Source organism: Pinus tabuliformis, chromosome J (assembly GCF_031772625.1).
Source record: "Pinus tabuliformis cultivar Carrire ecotype Pingquan chromosome J, CPIR1, whole genome shotgun sequence".
Taxonomy (NCBI): Eukaryota; Viridiplantae; Streptophyta; class Pinopsida; order Pinales; family Pinaceae; genus Pinus; species Pinus tabuliformis.
Genome location: NC_142295.1, coordinates 887,344,535 through 887,363,285, shown reverse-complemented (window position 1 = coordinate 887,363,285; position 18,751 = coordinate 887,344,535). Strand labels below are relative to the sequence as shown.

Here is an 18,751-nt window from a genome sequence, read left to right as displayed (position 1 = left end):
GTTTTATTATTTTATTATTTTTTAATATTTTTACCTTTTTACTCCAAAAATGGTGAATCATCCCCCATGGTTGATATCATCATCTTGAATCCTCTTGTTCCTTATAAATTTTATTTTTTTTGTACATTTTTCTTACGAGGCCCATTTTAGACCTCAAAATTCCCCTAATGCTTCAAATGAAATTAGCCGAGCCTCGTCAGCTATTTCCAAACCATGTACCCTATTTATTTTGAATTTGAGGAAGAGAGGATGAATGCAATATTAACTGATATCAAGAAGAATGATGCCATTTGGCAGGTTGCAACTACAACAACTGGAGGCTATAAGCTTGTGTTTCCAGTTCAGGGACCAAGAAAGCTAGCATCTCTGAGTCCTAAAAATATTTAGGGATGGTTGCCACGACTACGAGGAGATGGAGATTCAAGCCATCTCCCTACCATTGTTATTGTGGCATCATATGATGCTTTTGGCACTTCACCAACTTTGTCTGTAGGTAGTGATAACAATGGAAGGGTAGTGGTTTTCTTAGAACTTGCAAGATTATTTTCTCGCCTTTATGCAAATCCAAAGACAAGAGGAAGGTACAATTTGATGTTTGGATTAATCTCTGGTGGACCTTATAATTATAATGGTATTTTCAAGTGGCTAAGGTGTTTGGATCAATGTGTCTGATAAAGAATTGAATATGTTATTTGCTTGAATAGTGTGGGATCATGGAAGAATGATATTTGGCTTCATGTTTCAAAACCACCTAAAAATGTTTACGTAAAACAAATTTTTGATGGTATTTCAGATGTTACAAAAGAGTTTGGAGTCACTATAGGTGTTAGACAAAAAAAAATAAAAAAATTCAAATCCCTAAGTGGCATGGGAACATGAACAATTTTCAAGACAAAGAGTTACGACTATTGCTGTATCAGAACTTTCTTCATCTCCAGAATTTTTAGAACATGTTGGAGGCTTATATGATAGCAGGGACCATGTAAAGGATACTATCATGATTAAAACCATCAAGTTGATTGTTTAAAGCTCACTAGGAATATTTATGATCATGAAGGAAACAAGATTGTTTTTTTTGCGGATGTGAGTAGTTTGGTTGTGAATCCTTTGTATGTAAAGATTTGGTTGGACCTACTTTCTCGAACTCCTCGAGTTACACCTTTTCTCACAAAAAAATGACCCCATTATTACTTTTGAAAAGGGAATTATCTAAGCATACTGTTGAGTTCAGTGTGCAACATGAATCTGTTAGCACCTAAATCTGCCTCAGGCTGAAGGAAGGAAAAAATTAGGGTAACCACAAACCACGCTCAGTCTGGTAGCTAGCCCTACCAAAGCAGGAGAGGCTCTCTCCGAGTCACGCTCAGTGAATAGATGATCGAAAATAGTCTGAGATGACTTACAATGTGATATTTACCTTAGGCTAGTAAGTGAATAGGGATTCTGGAAACAATTTTATGAATGACCGAGCTTCTGGGATGTTATGGGACTGGCACTCAGCAAAGAACAGAGAATTTAATACAAAGGCACAGATTATTCCGTGAGGCAAGGTAGGCGAAAAATGTAACAAGCTAGTTTTGAGGTACTGCGGCATGAAAGAATCGCTGAAGAAAGTGAAAAGGGCATAGTGACATGAATCCTTTTCAACAGAAGAATAACACTGAACATGAAATTTTCCAACAGGCAGAGCAATAAAATTGAATTCTACCTATTCTCACTCAGAAAATTTCACTGGAAATGAACATGAATTGAATTATGAAACATAATGAAATACATATGAAAACATAAGATACAAATTTGCTACACTCACAACCACAAGAATCTCATGAAACAGAGCCGCTGCCTTTCATTAATTCTCTGTCAAAAATACACAGTGAAGAAACAAAGTTTCTTTCCCACAGTCTCCCAGAAGTTACAAGCCAACCAACCCTTTGCAAATAACTTGCATACAATATATAGAATGTGTGAGGAAGATATAGAACGCCCAGGGGTTGGGAAGTTACTCGAATCATTACAAAATGGAGATGGAGAGTCAACCATCAGCTACAGGTGCAGTGCTGCAAACATGACATTTGGCAATGGGGTGACCATTTGCCTTCCTTCACCAGTTGGATAAAAGCCAATCTGGAGAAAAAGCTCTTTAAGCTCCACCTTTGGTGCCAAAAAACCGAAGTGTAGATGACCGGGCCCAGTTGGAGAAGTCGCGAACCGAAATTTTGCGAAATGGAAGCAAATTGGCATTTTTTTCCTCTGTGCGCCGTGCCATTTTTCTGTGTGTCGCACTATTTTGGGACCTTTTTTGGGGCACTTGTAGATGTCCAAAATGTACTCAAGTGGGCTTGTTGGAAAGCCTGTCGTCTCTACTTTCTAACCCAATTGCAATTTCTAAATTTGGTGCTCATTTTCCCCTCCAAATATTCATTCTCCCAAGACTGCTTTCTGTGTGTCAAAAAAGAGGCAGAGAGGCCATTTTTGGGTGTTTTTTGACCTTTAGGAGACCCAAACCTAGCCCAAATCTCTTGCCCGGACACCAATAGTCGTAACTTTTGATAATGAATCCAAATCTGGAAGCCATTTCTCAATTGGAGCCCTAGAATTTTAGCATCGCGCCAGTGGCACCGCGCACAGGGAGAAAATCCCTGTTTTTTACCCAAAAAATTTCCTTGTGACCAAAAATTGCCCAAATTTTTTGAAATTTGTGCTGGAGGTTCTCTATGGGGTGCCATGCTGAGCCAAGGAAGCCTCAGCCAAGATTATAAGCCTATATTGCTCTTTTTCCCGTTTTTCCCTTCTTGTTTCTTTCCTCAATTTTGCTTTTCAACTCCTTATTCGGGCCTGTGCACTCATGTTTCGCACCCTGTAACGGAAAGCCCTATGTCTCAATAGAGCAAGGTCCTGGTCAGCTTTGTCCAGCAGCCTCTCCAAATTCATGTTGACCCTCTCAAGGTTGGCCTCCCGATCCTCATTGATTGCTTGCTCCAAAGATGTGAGCGCAACCCTTCTTCTTTGAGCAGCTTGGCGATGCTCACGAATGTTTTACAGCTCCATGATTGTCTGTTTGTCCTCAAGCTGTTTGTTTCTCCACTCCAGGTAGTTCATGTTCCATTTGGCCCTCTCTAGGTCAAGGGACAAGGAGTCAATCACTGATCGCTGCTCCTTGATGATCTCTGTGAGCTCCTCATTTGTTGGTTTTGCATCTATCTCATCATCCTGGAGGAGAACAAACTCGATGTCTTGCTCACCTGATGGCCCTTCTTTCTACACTGGCTCCTTACCCTTACCCTGCTCCTGTGATGCTGATGTCGGAAGCGAGGCCCCTTCTACCTCGGGTGGATATAACACTCGCTTTGCTGCTACAAATAAGGGTCTACTGCCTTTCTGATAGGTGATGTATACTGGCATAGCGGCAGTCTCATGTTGCTCATACTGATGAGATGGGCCCCTACCTCATGCTCTGCCTCTAAAACCACCTTTGGAGCACTAAAAAAGTCACGGGAGATGAAGTCCTCCCAAGCAATACCCTGCAATCCCAACTGATGGTCTACCAAAATCCGGATAAGGGCAAAGTGATACACACTGTTGAGCTGCTGTCGAGGGGTCTTGTGCTGCATGAAATTTCTCATCCTCTCTATTTTCCTGCAGATGAAAAATGGGAGGTTCATCATCCGCACCCTAGTAAAGTGCATGAGCAACCTGATGTGATAGGCATAAAGGTGAGAAAACCTCCCCTCGCAACTGAAGTACTTCTTGATCAATTTCATGAGCAAGGCATACTCATCTTTCAGAAATCTGAACGGAAAAACTCTCGTGAGGTGGCTCAAACAGCTGTCTTTGATTTAAGGCTCATAATGATGCCTCTCTACCTTTTTTTCTTATGCCACTACTCTCCAATGTTTGGTATGCCTGTTGTCACTGATATGGTCTCAGGTGTCAATGTGAAAGTGACCCCAGCCAAGATAGACTGTCCTCCATGTAGTTGAAGTGCAAAAAGTTGGGCCAACTCATGATGAACTCTGACATTTGCCACCCTCTAACAAAATTCAAAACATGCAAAGTGCTGGAAACAAGACATAGCAAGAGGGCATGCTTGCAACTCGGTGAGGGTGTTTGGCTCGTCTCTAAGGTGTCTGCCACTCTGGTGATGTCTCCTTTGGGCCCTTTCTCCCTAAACTGTGTCACTGTGGGTCTCCTCCTCATACTCTGATGAAACTTCAGATGCCATTACTGCTGTTTGTACCCTGAGTTTTATGCTGCCCTTGAATTCCAATGAAGCTGGTAGTTGCTCTGAAAATCTGCCACCAAGGGGACAATAAAACAGGGAGTATTAGGAGGGGAATGATGAAATGGGAATAGGGGTTTAAAGGGAGAGATTTATCAGGGATTTAGGAGTAGTTTGGGTATAGGGTTGATGGGGTAGGGTTTGAAACATATTGGCAGCCTTGTCACTGTAGCATAAACCCTAGGATCAATGATTTCTTTGTTTCCCTTTTGTTTGCTTTACAAAAAAAATTTGCATTTGATTTCTACCCCTACAACCATGCTATCCCTTTCAATTTTGGTGCAAGAATGGAGGTAGGTGGCCTACCTTTCAAAATTGGTGAGCATCCAAAAGTTTTTAGGCAGATTGGATAGTTTTTGGGCCTTGTATTTCTGTGCGCCGCGCACTCTGCCCAGTGCGCCGCGCGCCAGGTATGCGCCGCGCCAGTGTTATATTTACACAGTGGATGGGCCCTGTGTGTGCCGTGCACAATGAGTGCGCCGTGCTCTTTGGTGTGTGCGCCGCGCGCTATGAAAACACTCAAATTTTCTCTTAATCTTTAACTCTTCGACCCTTTGACCATGCATCCCTTTCCCAAAGCTTTGCTTGCCCAATAAGCTGGTCCTATGGTGATTTTGCATTAACCAAACAGTGGAGGAAAAGGGAGAGGGTTTGGTAGTGACTTAGGGCAGGGGTTTAGGAAAAATGACAAGGGAGGATGGGAAAAAATGATAGGTGAGGGGAATAAGTGGGTGGAGTGAAACCTTGGCAATATCAACACAAATTTACAATCACAGCCCTCGTTTCTTGGTGATTTTCTCATGGTTAATATTATGCATTTTGGGTGACATTCGACCTCTTCACAAACACCATATCCTCGACACAATTTGATGAGCAGGTGATGTCATAGGCTTACCTCTCACTTTGATAGCCTTTCCCAAAGTTTGAAGTGGTTTGGCACCGTTTCTTGGCTGCTGGACTGTGTGCGCCGCATGCAATTCCCAGTGTGCCGCGCCTGTGCAATCTTTCAATAGCAGGCTGGCTGCGTGTGCGCCTCGCCCAGTGAGTGCACCGCACCCCTGGTTTTATGTGACGCACGCTCCTAATACCTGATTCCAATCACTCAAACTCTCCAATCTCACCCTCACACCTTTGAAATGCTTTCTCCAAGTCTTGCAAGAGCACAATGCCTTTGATTTGGATCAAAACATGTATTTATAGCCTTGGAGGAGATGGGTTTGATTTTTGCCTCTTTGAAAACCCCTTTTCTAATGTTGAGTTTTGCAATTTTTCATTGACCTTTAAAAACACTGATTTTCACTTTCCCTTTGACATTTTGGCTCAAATGATGAAATTTTCGGGACCTCTTTGCAGGGACTGTATGACAGAGCATTTGACCATGTAAATCATAACTGACCTTGTTTAACTTTTCTTCAAAACAGAGTTTTGAAGAAGAGTCGATGTCTATCCAAGTGACGATGAAGCTCTCTGAACCATAGTTGTATAAGGGCCTCCCTCTGGCCTGCATGGCTTGTTCTGGACATGTTTTCAAAGACCAAATTGATGAATTCCTAGACCCAAACATAAAAATGACTTTGTCCTGTAAAGGATCGGACCTTGACTGTCATGGACTTTGGTGATTGTTTACAAAAGACCTGAGCCAGTAGGAGCCAGACATGAGGGGAAATGACTAGCATGACTTTCTTCATCAGATCATGGCATGTCCCCAGCAAAATGCAGCTGAGTGAATGGAGCGGGACACCTAAAATTGAAATGAACAAAGAGCTTTGATCTCTGACGGAGGGCTGACTAGACCAACTCTAACATTGGCTCCAATGGGGGATGGTAGCTCCTTGGAGGTGCCAAGAACAGCAGATCTCTGGAGGAGCTAGATAGTGCCTTTTGTCCATTGGGCTATGGAGTCATCATTTCGATAAACAGCATAGGACTCTGACTTATTTATAAAACTGAAATGACCAAGAAATTGGCTCTACTTGACATTGAAATAACTCAAAAACTAACTTTACAGACTGAAACCAAACTAAAACAAAAATGGTATTTACAATGACAGTGGAAGCAGCATTAATAGATCAGCAGTGATACCGCTTGAGCAGCCGACCATTGATCGGCCCTCCAGGACAATCTTCCCCATTCATTTCCTTCAGAAGAAAGGCATTCTGACCCCTATATGCTGCAATCTTGAAAGGAGTTTTCCACAGATTTTCGAACTTTCCGTGCTTGCCTTTCTCTTTATTCCTTGCATCCCACTTCAGCACCACATCCTCTAACTAAAATTTATCTGCTTTTGCCTTTCTATCATAGATTTTCTTTATCTTCTCCTGTAACTTGGATGTGTTCTTGAAAACTTCTTCTCTTGTTTGCTGCAAGTGGATCATTTGATTCATCCTTCTCTGCATGGGATCTTCTTCACTGTCAGCCTCCTGAAGAAGTCTGACCACTGGGGCAGCAAGAGAGGAGGGGAATACTGTGTCAAATCCATAAACAAGCTCAAATGGTGACATACCAATAGACTTTTTCCGACTGATCCGATCTGCCCAAAGCGCATGGACAAACCTCTTATCCCAGCTCTTTTTATTTATTTCTAGCAGCTTCTTGATGATGTTGACCAAAGATTTATTTGAAGATTCCGCCAATCCATTGCCTTGCGAATGATAGGCAGTTGAATGACCCAAAATTATGTGATATTTATGACAAAATTCTACCATCCTTTTCAATTTGAAAGTTGCTGCATTATCAGTGATTAATTTGTTTGGACAACCAAAGAAAGACAAGATGTTATTTTCGAGAAATGAAATGATTACCATGTCCATGGCTTGTCTGGTAGGGGCTGCCTCAATCCATTTTGTGAAATAGTCCATCGCTCTAAGGATCCATCTATGTTGTCCGGAAGAGGTGGGGTGAATTTCCCCAATGAAATCCAACCCCCACTGCTGGAAGGGAGCACTCACTTCAATAGGCTTAAGTGGAAAAGGCTGTAATTTCTGCTTTCCTTCGAAAATCTGACATTTATGACAGCGCTTGACCATCTTATGCACATTAGCAAACAAAGTAGGCCAGTAGTACCCTGCTCTCAAAATTTTGTTCGCTGTTGACTTCCAAAAAATATGACCACCACACTCTCCTCCGTGGAAATCCTCCATGACTTTCTTTGCCTCCTCTTCCACCAGAAAATTTAACAAAATGCCACCGGGATCCTTCCAATACAGTGCAAAATTCAAAATACAAAACTTGGCAGCCTTCAATTTGAGTGTTCTCGCTTTGTTTCTAGTCATGCCAGGCGGTGGTGATAGATTTTTCAGCACATATATTATATCTGAATACCATGGTGACAAAGCAAACATTTCGGATACCTGAATTGATATTCCTTCCTCATTCTCATCGGACATGTTAGCGATCAGATTTATGTCCAGGGCATGCAAGTTTGATTCGGCCATTAGTTTCACCAATCCCTGTCCTTTGACGAGCTTTGTAGGCTTTATTTCCACATCATATTCCAGCAAGGCTGCAATCCATTTGCCTCTTCTCCCTTCCGGATCGGTCTGCACTAAAACATCTTTTACAACAGTATTAGGAACATAGGCCAGAATGTGAGAATGTAGGATATATACCCGGAAATCCTTCAATGCCTTCACCAATGCCAGGGCCTACTTCTCAATGATGTTGTACTTTAAAGCTGCGTCCCTTATAGCCCTGCTGAAGAATGCAATGGGTCTTTCATGATCATCTCTCTTCTGTAATAATACCGCTGCCATAGTGTGCTCAGAAGCAAATGAAAACAATATGAAATCCTGAGTGTAGTCCGGGCTGACTAGAACTGGAGCTGAAGAAAGGGCCAATTTGACCAAGTTGAAAGATTTTACAGCCTCCTCCGTCCATTTCACTTGGCTATCCTTCTTAAGCATGTTGGTCATTTCTCTTAAGTGTTCTGCAAGATTAGGCATAAAGCGACGCAGAAAATTCATCTTACCATTGAATGATTGTATCTCCTTTTTGTTCCTAGGCAGATCGATTTTCTGAATTGCTTGCACATGTGCTGGGTCTATATGAATGCCATCCTTTGAAATGATGTGCCAAAGTAATTTTCCTTCCTCCATGGCAAACAAGCTCTTCTTAGGATTCAGCGATAGACCATATTTTCTGCACTTTTGAAAGACACATTTTAGGTGATGCATGTGCTCCTCATCAGATTTGGAAAATACCATCAAATCATCCAAGTACACCACCAAAAACACATCCTTCTCATTTGAAAAAGCCAAGTCCATTGCCCGCTGAAATGTGGCACCTGCATTATTTAAACCGAAGGGCATTTTGGCATAGTGAAAGGTTCCCCATGGAGTGGTGAATGTTGTCTTGTCTCTATCATCTTCATGGATTGAAATCTAGTTATATCCGGAATAACCATCAAGCAGTGACATACGAGATGCCACCACTACTCGCTGAAGTATATGGTCCATCTTGGGCAGCAGATAGTTTTCCTTCAATGAGACCTTATTTAGATTTCTGAAATCAATGCATAGGCGGATCTCACCGATCTTCTTGCGTACAGGCACTAAGTTAGATATCTAATCTAAAAATATGATGGGCACAATGATACCTGACTTGTACAACCTATTTACCTCCTTTCGATAGATGGCGACAACTTTCGATTTATCCTTCTCAGCTTCTATCTAAATGGTTTTTGATTGGGCTTGATGGGTATTGTATGCTGAATAATATTTATATCATAGGTCTTTAAATTAGAATAATCCCAAGCAAACACATCTGCAAATGAAGCCATCAAACTAATGTATTTGTCCTTGATCTTTGGCGGTAATGCTTTGGATAATTTTACCAACTTTGGATGGGCAGTTGTACCGATGTTGACTTCTTCTACACCCTTTTCCGTTGCCTGCAATGTTGGCTTGTGGGCTACATCATCTTGATCAAAAAGTTCCTCTAGAGGTATCAAGCCTTTAGGAATGATGTTATTCTTCAGCTGCAAGACATCCATTTGATTGATCTGCACTTCATCTGTGCCATTCCCTTTGCCTTCATCGTTTTCTACATCAATTGAGGTTTCTTTGAACTTGCCTTTGTTGAGCAGAAAATCTTTAATCTCCTTATCATCTTGAAACACTTGCCAATATCGCTAATTGTCTGGAATGGTTGGACGATGCTTGACATGGATTTCAAATTTATTGCTGGAGTTCATGGGGATCTTCAAGCTGCTCGCCACCTTGGCAAGAGCATCAGCAATACTATTTTGTATACAAGGCACACATGTCAAGGCGTATTTTGAAAATAACTTCAAGATGTCTAAAACTGCTTTACGATAGGCCCGCATCCTAGGATGTTTTGCTTGGTACTCACCTCTAACCTGTTTTATTACCAACTCGAAGTTGCCATATACCGAAATCCTATTTGCATTTAGATTTCTAAGAATCTTCAGGCCAGCAATCAGAGCTTCATACTCAGCTTCGTTATTTGAACATTCAAAGGCCAGCTTGTAAGAGCAAACTCTCACCCTGCTAGGCACTTTGTTTGGGGCGAAGAAAGGACTGCGTACCCAAATTCCAATTCCAGTGCCATCATTCCCTACTTCTCGATTGAAATCCATGGTCCACAAGCCTTCTTCCTCCTCTTGTAAGTGTTGGAAATCTGTTTGTCGTGCCTTGTCTGCTTGCTGTCCATTACTTTCAGCCGATTTCCCAACATTTTCCTGCTTTTCTTGTGTTTCTTTCTTCAAAATTTCTCTAAAATTTTCTGTTATTTCCAGAATGTCATCTGCTTCTACTATCTGACTATCTATCTCATTTAAACTATCTGAAAACAAAACAAAAGACTCTAAATCTGTATGTACATAGTTGATAGGATGATTTATAGGTTTCTCCTTGCTTGTGATCATATATTTCATTTTTTGTTCCCGATATAACTTCCTCATTTGCCCAAACACTAGGATTGTTGCATAGGAGAAATCTAGCTGTAGTGTCCCTTTCAATTTCACTACCCAAGACCTGGAAAGAAGCATGCCAAACCTTGGAGGAATATCTGCTACCACCACATCCATCAAAACATTTTTCATAGGAAGCTAATCCAAACTCACAACCAAGTCTTTAATGAGGCCTATACACCTTACTCTGCTGGAATTGAATGAACAGAGATCATGATATTTCTGGGTGATGTCCGGACCAAGCTTATCCATGATAGCCTTGGGCATGAGATTGTGAGAAGCTCCAGAATCGAACATGGCATTGTGTAACACAAAATCATGCAATCATAAACTGATATAGAAGGGTGGCACATCACTATCAGGAAACTCACCATTCGTTGCTGGTCCAAAAATCATTTCAGGCTAATCATCTTCTCCATTTACCATGTCAGACATTGGGTCCAAATTCAACATTTTAGAAATCTATCCTCTATAACTGCTGTTCTTCATTATTTCAGTCAAGTGGATGGATACCTTTAACTTAGAAATCTTGTTCTCTAGGCTAAAAGCGGGAGCCTTTTCTACCTCTTTGACTGGGATCTCTTTCCTTTTCTTTTCTTTAGATGTCGTTGGTTGCTGTGATTGTTCTGCTGATTTTGATTTGCTGCTCTCCAGACCAATTACCTCCTTTCCTTTTCTTTGTGTAGCTGATGAATCATTTTTTGTTGTTTCACCCTCCTTCTTTTTCTGAATTGGTTTGGCCAGCACATCTCTGTTTCTAAGAGAATATCGCTGCTATTGTGCGGATAGAGCATTCATATATCCCCTTTAATATTCTTCTAATTCTTCTTCCAACACAGTGTCGCTAGCTAGAATAAAATCAGTATCTTGGTGTGCAGCTGAATTCACTGCACATTCTTCCTCTTCGGTAATGTAAGTAGGCAACTCATCTGGAGTAAAGAGATGGTTTTCTTCACCTATTACATTTCCATCCTCATCTGACTCTGGTCCATGCACGAAATTCTGCTGCAAAGGTGTTTGTACCGGCTGTTGTGCTGTCTGCTCTTGAGTTCGCTGATCTCTCTGTCGTATTCTATATTGTGGCTGCTGCTGGCCACGAAAGTTAGGATTCCTAACTTGTGGCTCTGGCTTATCAAGTTTTACCCTTTCAAGCATCTGCTCTACCTTTTTGAGAAGCTGATCCATTGAAGAAGATTCTTCTTTCATAGTGGTTTTCTTCTCTGCTTTCGCTCTAGCTCTTTTGGACAGCAGATTTGCCTCTACGCTGACCGCAATTTTCTGCATGTCTTCCATTGTGGCCAGTTCTCTTTCTCTTAATTGGTATTCCATGTCAGCATTGAAACCATCTGGAAACTTCATCATTGCTAGTCCCACAGGCGGCTTTAGATGATCTGGGATTTCGTTATAGACTGCATTAAATCTAACACAATAGTCTTGGACTGACTCACCAGCATTCCGTTTGATTTGTTCATATTCGGCCAGAATTTGAAGGGGATTCTTTTTCACTTCCCACCGGTTCAAAAATTGTCTTTGTAGTTCAGCCAAGGTAGTGATACTTGCTGCCTATAAAACTCTGAACCATTTCCTCACATCACCTGCAAATGTTTGTACAAAGAGCCTCATTGCTACATTCTCTGCATCAATATCATGAAGTTCATAGAAGTCTGCCATTTTGTCTACATGTTGCTGAGCAGTAATGCTGTTAGGAGTTCCATCAAAAAACGAGATTTTACTTTGATAATCCGTTGGCATATCATCTAGAACTTGGGGTAAAACAAGGGGTGCAAAACGGGTAGGCATCATTCTTGGTGGAATTGGCCTTGGAGGTGTTGGAGGAGTGTGCACAAGTTGCAAGGGGCTTGCAATCGGAGTTTGGGGTTGCGTTGCAATGTAGTTATCAATTAATCTATTAGCTCTTTCTATTTCAAGGTCTACGAGAAATTGTGGATTGGGGACGGTATAATCAACAGCCCTTTCGGATTTAGACTCAAACAGTGATATCTCAAATCGTTCGTCAAACTCAAGCTCTTCAAGATACTCAAAAATGTTGGGACATGAATGGGATTTGAACATAGGAGTTATGGTGCTTTCTTGATGAAGGAGTCTTGGGATCAAATTAGGATTTTCGTAAGTATGAGGAGGATCCGGGTCTGGATTGGCTCTAGTATATCGTCTTGAAGCCAGCATGCTATTGAGAAAAATCACAGGGCACGACCAACTTACTCAGCCTCTCGAATCCTAAGCTCATCATCCGGAAGCTTAGAATTTTTTTGAAACAAGGGGATTTGATTTCAACTTAGTTCGCTGGCGGAGTCGCCACTATGTTAGCACCTAAATCTGCCTCAGGCTGAAGGAAGGAAAAAATTAGGGTAACCACAAACCATGCTCAGTCTGGTAGCTATCCCTACCAAAGCAGGAGAGGTCTCTCTCCGAGTCACGCTCAATGAATAGATGATCAAAAACTGTCTGAGATGACTTACAATGTGATATTTACCTTAGGCTAGTAAGTGAATAGGGATTCTGGAAACAATTTTATGAATGACCGAGCTTCTGGGATGTTACAAGACTGGCGCTCAGTAAAGAACAGAGAATTTAATACAAAGGCGCAGATTATTTCGTGAGGCAAGGTAGGCGGAAAATGTAACAAGCTAGTTTTGAGGTACCATGGCATGAAAAGATTGCTGAAGGAAATGAAAAGGGCATAGTGACATGAATCCTTTTCAACAGAAGAATAACACTGAACATGAAATTTTCCAACAGGCAGAGCAATAAAATTGAATTCTACCTATTCTCACTCAGAAAATTTCACTAGAAATGAACATGAATTGAATTATGGAACATAATGAAATACATATGAAAACATAACAGGCACATTTGCTACACTCACAACCACAAGAATCTCATGAAACAGAGCCGCTGCCTTTCATTAATTCTCTGTAAAAAATACACAGTGAAGAAACAAAGTTTCTTTCCCACAGTCTCCCAGAAGTTACAAGCCAACCAACCCTTTGCAAATAACTTGCATACAATATATAGAATGTGTGAGGAAGAGATAGAATGCCCAGGGGTTGGGAAGTTTCTCGAATCATTACAAAATGGAGATGGAGAGCCAACCATCAGCTACAGGTGTAGCGCTGCAAACATGACAATTGGCATTGGGGTGACCGTTTCCCTTCCTTCGCCAGTTGGATAGAAGCCAATCTGGAGAAAAAACTCTTTAAACGCCACCTTTGGTGCCAAAAACCCGAAGTGTAGATGACCGGGCCCAGTTGGAGAAGTCGCGAACCGAAATTTCGCGAAACAAAAGCAAATTGGCAATTTTTTCCTCTGTGCGCCACGCCATTTTTTCTGTCCGTCGCGCTACTTTGGTACCTGTTTTGGGGCACTTTCAGGTGTCCAAAATGTGCCCAAGTGGGCTTGTTGGAAAGATTGTCCTGTCTTCTTTCTAAACCAACTAGAAATTCTGAATTTTGTGCTCATTTGCCCCTCCAAATCTTCATTCTCCCACGACTTCTTTCTGTGTGTCAAAAAAGTGGCAGAGAGGCCATTTTTGGGTGTTTTTTGACCTTTAGGAGAACCAGACCTTGCCCAAATATCTTCCCCGGACACCAGTAGTCATAATTTTCGATGCTGAATCCAAATCTGTAAGCCATTTCTTAATTGGATCCCTAGAACTTTAGCGTCATGCCAGTGGCACGGCGCACAGGGAGAAAATCCCTATATTTTACCCAAAAAATTTCCCTGTGACCAAAAATTTCCCAAATTTTTTGAAATTTGGGCTAGAGGTTCTCTATGGGGTGCCATGCTGAGACAAGGAAGCCTCAGCCAATATTCTAAGCCTATCTTGCTCTTTTGCCCGTTTTGCCCTTCTTGTTGCTTTCCTCAATTTTGCTTTTAAACTCCTTATCCACGCCTGTGCACTCATGTTTCGCACCCTGTAACGGAAAGCCATATGTCTCAATAGAGCAAGGTCTTGGTCAGCTTTGTCTAGTACCCTCTCCAAATGCATGTTGACCCTCTCAAGGTTGGCCTCCCGATACTCATTGATTGCTTGCTCCAAAGATGTGAGCGCAACCTTTCTTCTTTGAGCAGCTTGGCGATGCTCACGGATGTTCTGCAGCACCATGATCGTCTATTGGTCCTGAAGTTATTTGTTTCTCCACTCAAGGTAGTTCACGTTCCATTTCGCCCTCTCCAATTCAAGGGACAAGGAGTCAATCACTGCCTGCTACTCCTTGATGATCTCTGTGAGCTCCTCACTTGTTGGTTCTGCATCTGTCTCATCGTCCTGGAGGAGAACAAACTCGGTCTCTTGCTCACCTGATGGCCCTTCCTCCTGCACTGGCTCCTTACCCTTACCCTGCTCCTGTGATGCTGATGTTGGAAGCGAGGCCCCTTCTGCCTCAGGTGGAGATAACACTCGCCTTGCTGCTGCAAATAAGGGTCTACTGCCCTTCTGATAGGTGATGTATACTGGCATAGTGGCAGTCTAATGTCGCTCATACTAATGAGATGGGCCCCCTACCTCATGCTCTGCCTCTGAAACCACCTGTGGAGCACTGAAGAAGTCACGAGAGATGAAGTCCTCCCAAGCAATACCCTGCAATCCCAACTAATGGTCTACCAAAATCCGGATAAGGGCAAAGTGATACACACTGTTGAGCTGCTGTCGAGGGGTCTTGTGCTGCATGAAATTTCTCATCCTCTCTATGTTCCCGCAAATGAAAAATGGGAGGTTCATCATCCGCACCCTGGTAAAGTGCATGAGCAACCTGATGTGATAGGCATAAGGGCGAGAAAACCTCCCCTCGCAATTGAAGTACTTCATGATCAATTTCATGTGCGGGGCATACTCATCTTTCAGAAATCTGAACAGAAAAACTCTCGTGAGGTGGCTCAAACAACTGTCTTTGACGTAAGGCTCATAATGATGCCTCTCTACCTTCTTTTTCTTATGCCACTGCTCTCCAATGTTTGGTATGCCTGTTTCCACTGATATGGTCTCGGGTGTCAATGTGAAAGTGACCCCAGCCAAGATAGACTATCCTCCATGTAGTTGAAGTGAAAAAAGTCGGGCCAACTCATGATGAACTCTGACATTTGCCACCCTCTGACAAAATTCAAAACATGCTAAGTGCTAGAAACAAGACATAGCAAGAGGGCATGCATGCAACTCGGTGAGGGTGTTTGGCTCGTCTCTAAGGTGTCTGGCACTCCGGTGATGTCTCCTTTGGGCCCTTTCTCCCGAAGCTGTGTCATTGTGGGTCTTCTCCTCATACTCTGATGAAACTTCGGATTTCATTAATGCTGCTTGTACCCTGAGTTTTATGTTTCCTTCGAATTCCAATGAAGCTGGTAGTTGCTCTGAAAATCTGCCACCAAGGGGAAAATAAAACAAGGAGTATTAGGAGGGGAATGATGAAATGGGAATAGGGGTTTAAAGGGAGAGATTTATTAGGGATTTAGGAGTAGTTTGGGTATAGGGTTGATGGGGTAGGGTTTGAAACATATTGGCAACCTTGTCACTGTAGCATAAACCCTAGGATCAATGATTTCTTTGATTCCCTTTCGTTTTCTTTACAAAAACAATTTGCATTTGATTTTTACCACTACAACCATGTTATCCCTTTCAATTTTGGTGCAAGAATGGAGGTAGGTGGCCTACCTTTCAAAATTGGTGAGCATCCAAAAGTTTTTAGGCAGATTGGATAGTTTCTGGGCCTTGTATTTCTGTGTGCTGCCCGCTCTTCCCAGTGCACCGCGCGCTGGGTATGTGTTATATTTACATAGTGGACAAGCCCTGTGTACGCCGCACACAATGAGTGCACCGCGCTCTTTGGTGTGTGCGCTGCGCGCTATGAAAACACTCAAATTTTCTCTTAATCTTTAACTCTCGGACCCTTTGACCATGCATCCCTTTCCCAAAGCTTTGCTTGCCCAATAAGCTGGTCCTATGGTGATTTTGCATTAACCAAACAGTGAAGGAAAAGGAGAGGGTTTGGTAGTGACTTAGGGCAGGGGTTTAGGAAAAATGACAAGGGAGGATGGGAAAAAATGATAGGTGATGGGAATAAGTGGGTGGAGTGAAACCTTGGCAATATCAACACAAATTTACAATCACAGCCCTCGTTTCTTGGTTATTTTCTCATGGTTAATATTATGCATTTTGGGTGACGTTCGACCTCTTCAAAAGCACCATATCCTCGACACAATTTGATGAGCAAGTCATGTCATAGGCTTACCTCTCACTTTGATAGCCTTCCCCAAAGTTTGAAGTGGTTTGGCACCATTTCTTGACCGCTGGACTGTGTGTGCCGCACGCAATTCCCAGTGCGCCACACCTGTGCAATCTTTCAACGGCAGGCCGGCTGCGTGTGTGCAATGCCCGGTGAGTTCACCGCGCCACTGGTTATGTGCACCGTGCGCTCCTAAAACCTGCTTCCAATCACTCAAACTCTCCAATTCACCCTCACACCTTTGAAATCCTTTCTCCAAGTCTTGCAAGAGCACAATGCCTTTGATTTGGGTCAAAACATGTATTTATAGCCTTGGAGGAGATGGGTTTGATTTTTTCCTCTTTGAAAACCCCTTTTCTAATGTTGAGTTTTGCACTTTTTCATTGACCTTTAAAAACACTAATTTTCACTTTCCCTTTGACATTTTGGCTCAAATGATGAAATTTTCGGCACCTCTTCGTAGGGACTGTATGACAGAGCATTTGACCATGTAGATCATAACTGCATCTGAAAAGTCAACGGGTGATTTTTTGGAAAATTTGTCATAAATGACCTTGTTTGACTTTTCTTCAAAACAGAGTTTTGAAGAAGAGTCGATGTCTATCCAAGTGATGATGAAGCTCTCTGAACCATAGTTGTATAAGGGCCTCCCTCTGGCCTGCATGGCTTGTTTTGGACATGTTTTCAAAGGCCAAATTGATGAATTCCTAGACCCAAACATAAAAATGACTTTGTCCTGTAAAGGATCGGACCTTGACTGTCATGGACTTTGGTGATTGTTTACAAAACACCTGAGCCAACAGGAGCCAGACATGAGGGGAAATGACTAGCATGACTTTCTCCGTCAGATCATGGCATGTCCCCAGCAAAATGCAGCTGAGTGAATGGAGTGGGACACCTAAAATTGAAATTCGCAAAGAGCTATGATCTGTGACGGAGGGCTGACTAGACCGACTCTAACAGAATCAATGGATGGCATGTTCACTTTCTACGATGTAACACAAATAAATATTAGTATCTATGAGGTTGCAAGTGTAACTTTTGACTTAGTTATCTTGCTGGCAGTGGAAACTTATTTGAGTGTTCTATTTATTTCTTTGGTGATCACAACAAGGGGTTTGGATGACCTTATCAGTATTTTTTGTCGTCCTCCCTCAAGCAAGACTAAAGAAGCCTAGTTATAGAATATGTTATGCAACCCACATATCAAATATAGGCACCTTTGTGGTAGTTATGATGGACACAAAAGGCTGAAACACAAAACCTCTACTGACAAGTGAATGCATGGCTTTCCAAAATGTCGAGAATGGTGTAAATGATAGCTCCTGATCATAAGAAATCCACCCAGTGTGGTTTTACACACAGATAATAGATTCATGACCTGGACTTCCAACTGAAAGAATTACTTATCTAAGAATTGAGGCTATGTAATCTCTGGAGGTTGCAACCCCTCCCAGGTTGCACATTTGCACCACAGGGTATCAAACACATATTTCATTAAATTTGGATTTTTTTTATTATAATGATATCAATAGAATTGAGGTTTTTGGTTATTTTGAAATTCTAGATTCATCATTTAATTCCAAATTTAATGAAATATGTGTTATCAGGAAAGCAAAGGATGACATGCGATCTCATTCATGGGTTAATATTGATAGGTCATAGAGCTCTGGAAATAATCAAATGATGTGACTTGTGCTATGTTGCGACCTAGTGACCTCTAGGGGGTTGCACTTCCGACCAAGTCGCTGGGTCGCGTTACAACTCCTCAAGCGAGCTCCCCGGAAGTGCGACCAGCCATCTTCTACAACCATGAAACCTTTGGTAAGTCACGCTCCCACATAGGTCATGCGGTCGCAGTTTTGTTCCTCAGTGAAAGCAGCCTGAGATGCAACTTACCAGAAGTGTGACTATGCGACTTTGGGAAAATCACAAATCACTCCCCATGTCTCCACAAAATTCTTGAGCTTACTCTATATACAAGGGATCACGAAGATTATTCCTCGGGGATGTAGGATAATGTTGAAGTGTGACTCTACGTTTTTATAAAGAAACTAAGTGAATTTCCTTTTACTGACTGGACTCAACATGACTTGTCAAACTATGCCAAGGAATGCATGCCTGATCATAAGCTAAAAATGAAATTGAATGTACAGGTCGGGTGCTTAGAGCTCATGGTTGGTTGACGAAATAGAAGCATATGCCTCTCATATAAAACATGTCTTCTTTTATTCAGTGATGATATTACACACATGAATCATAAATGTTAGTCCATCTATATGCACTTTAGGTTCCAATGTGGATTGG

At 42.0% G+C, this 18,751-nt stretch overlaps 1 pseudogene; it reads left to right on the top strand.

Moving 5' to 3' along the window:
• The first annotated feature begins 213 nt into the window (after positions 1-213).
• Positions 214-17,622, top strand: LOC149229528 (uncharacterized; annotated as a pseudogene).
• The last annotated feature ends 1,129 nt before the right edge of the window (positions 17,623-18,751 follow it).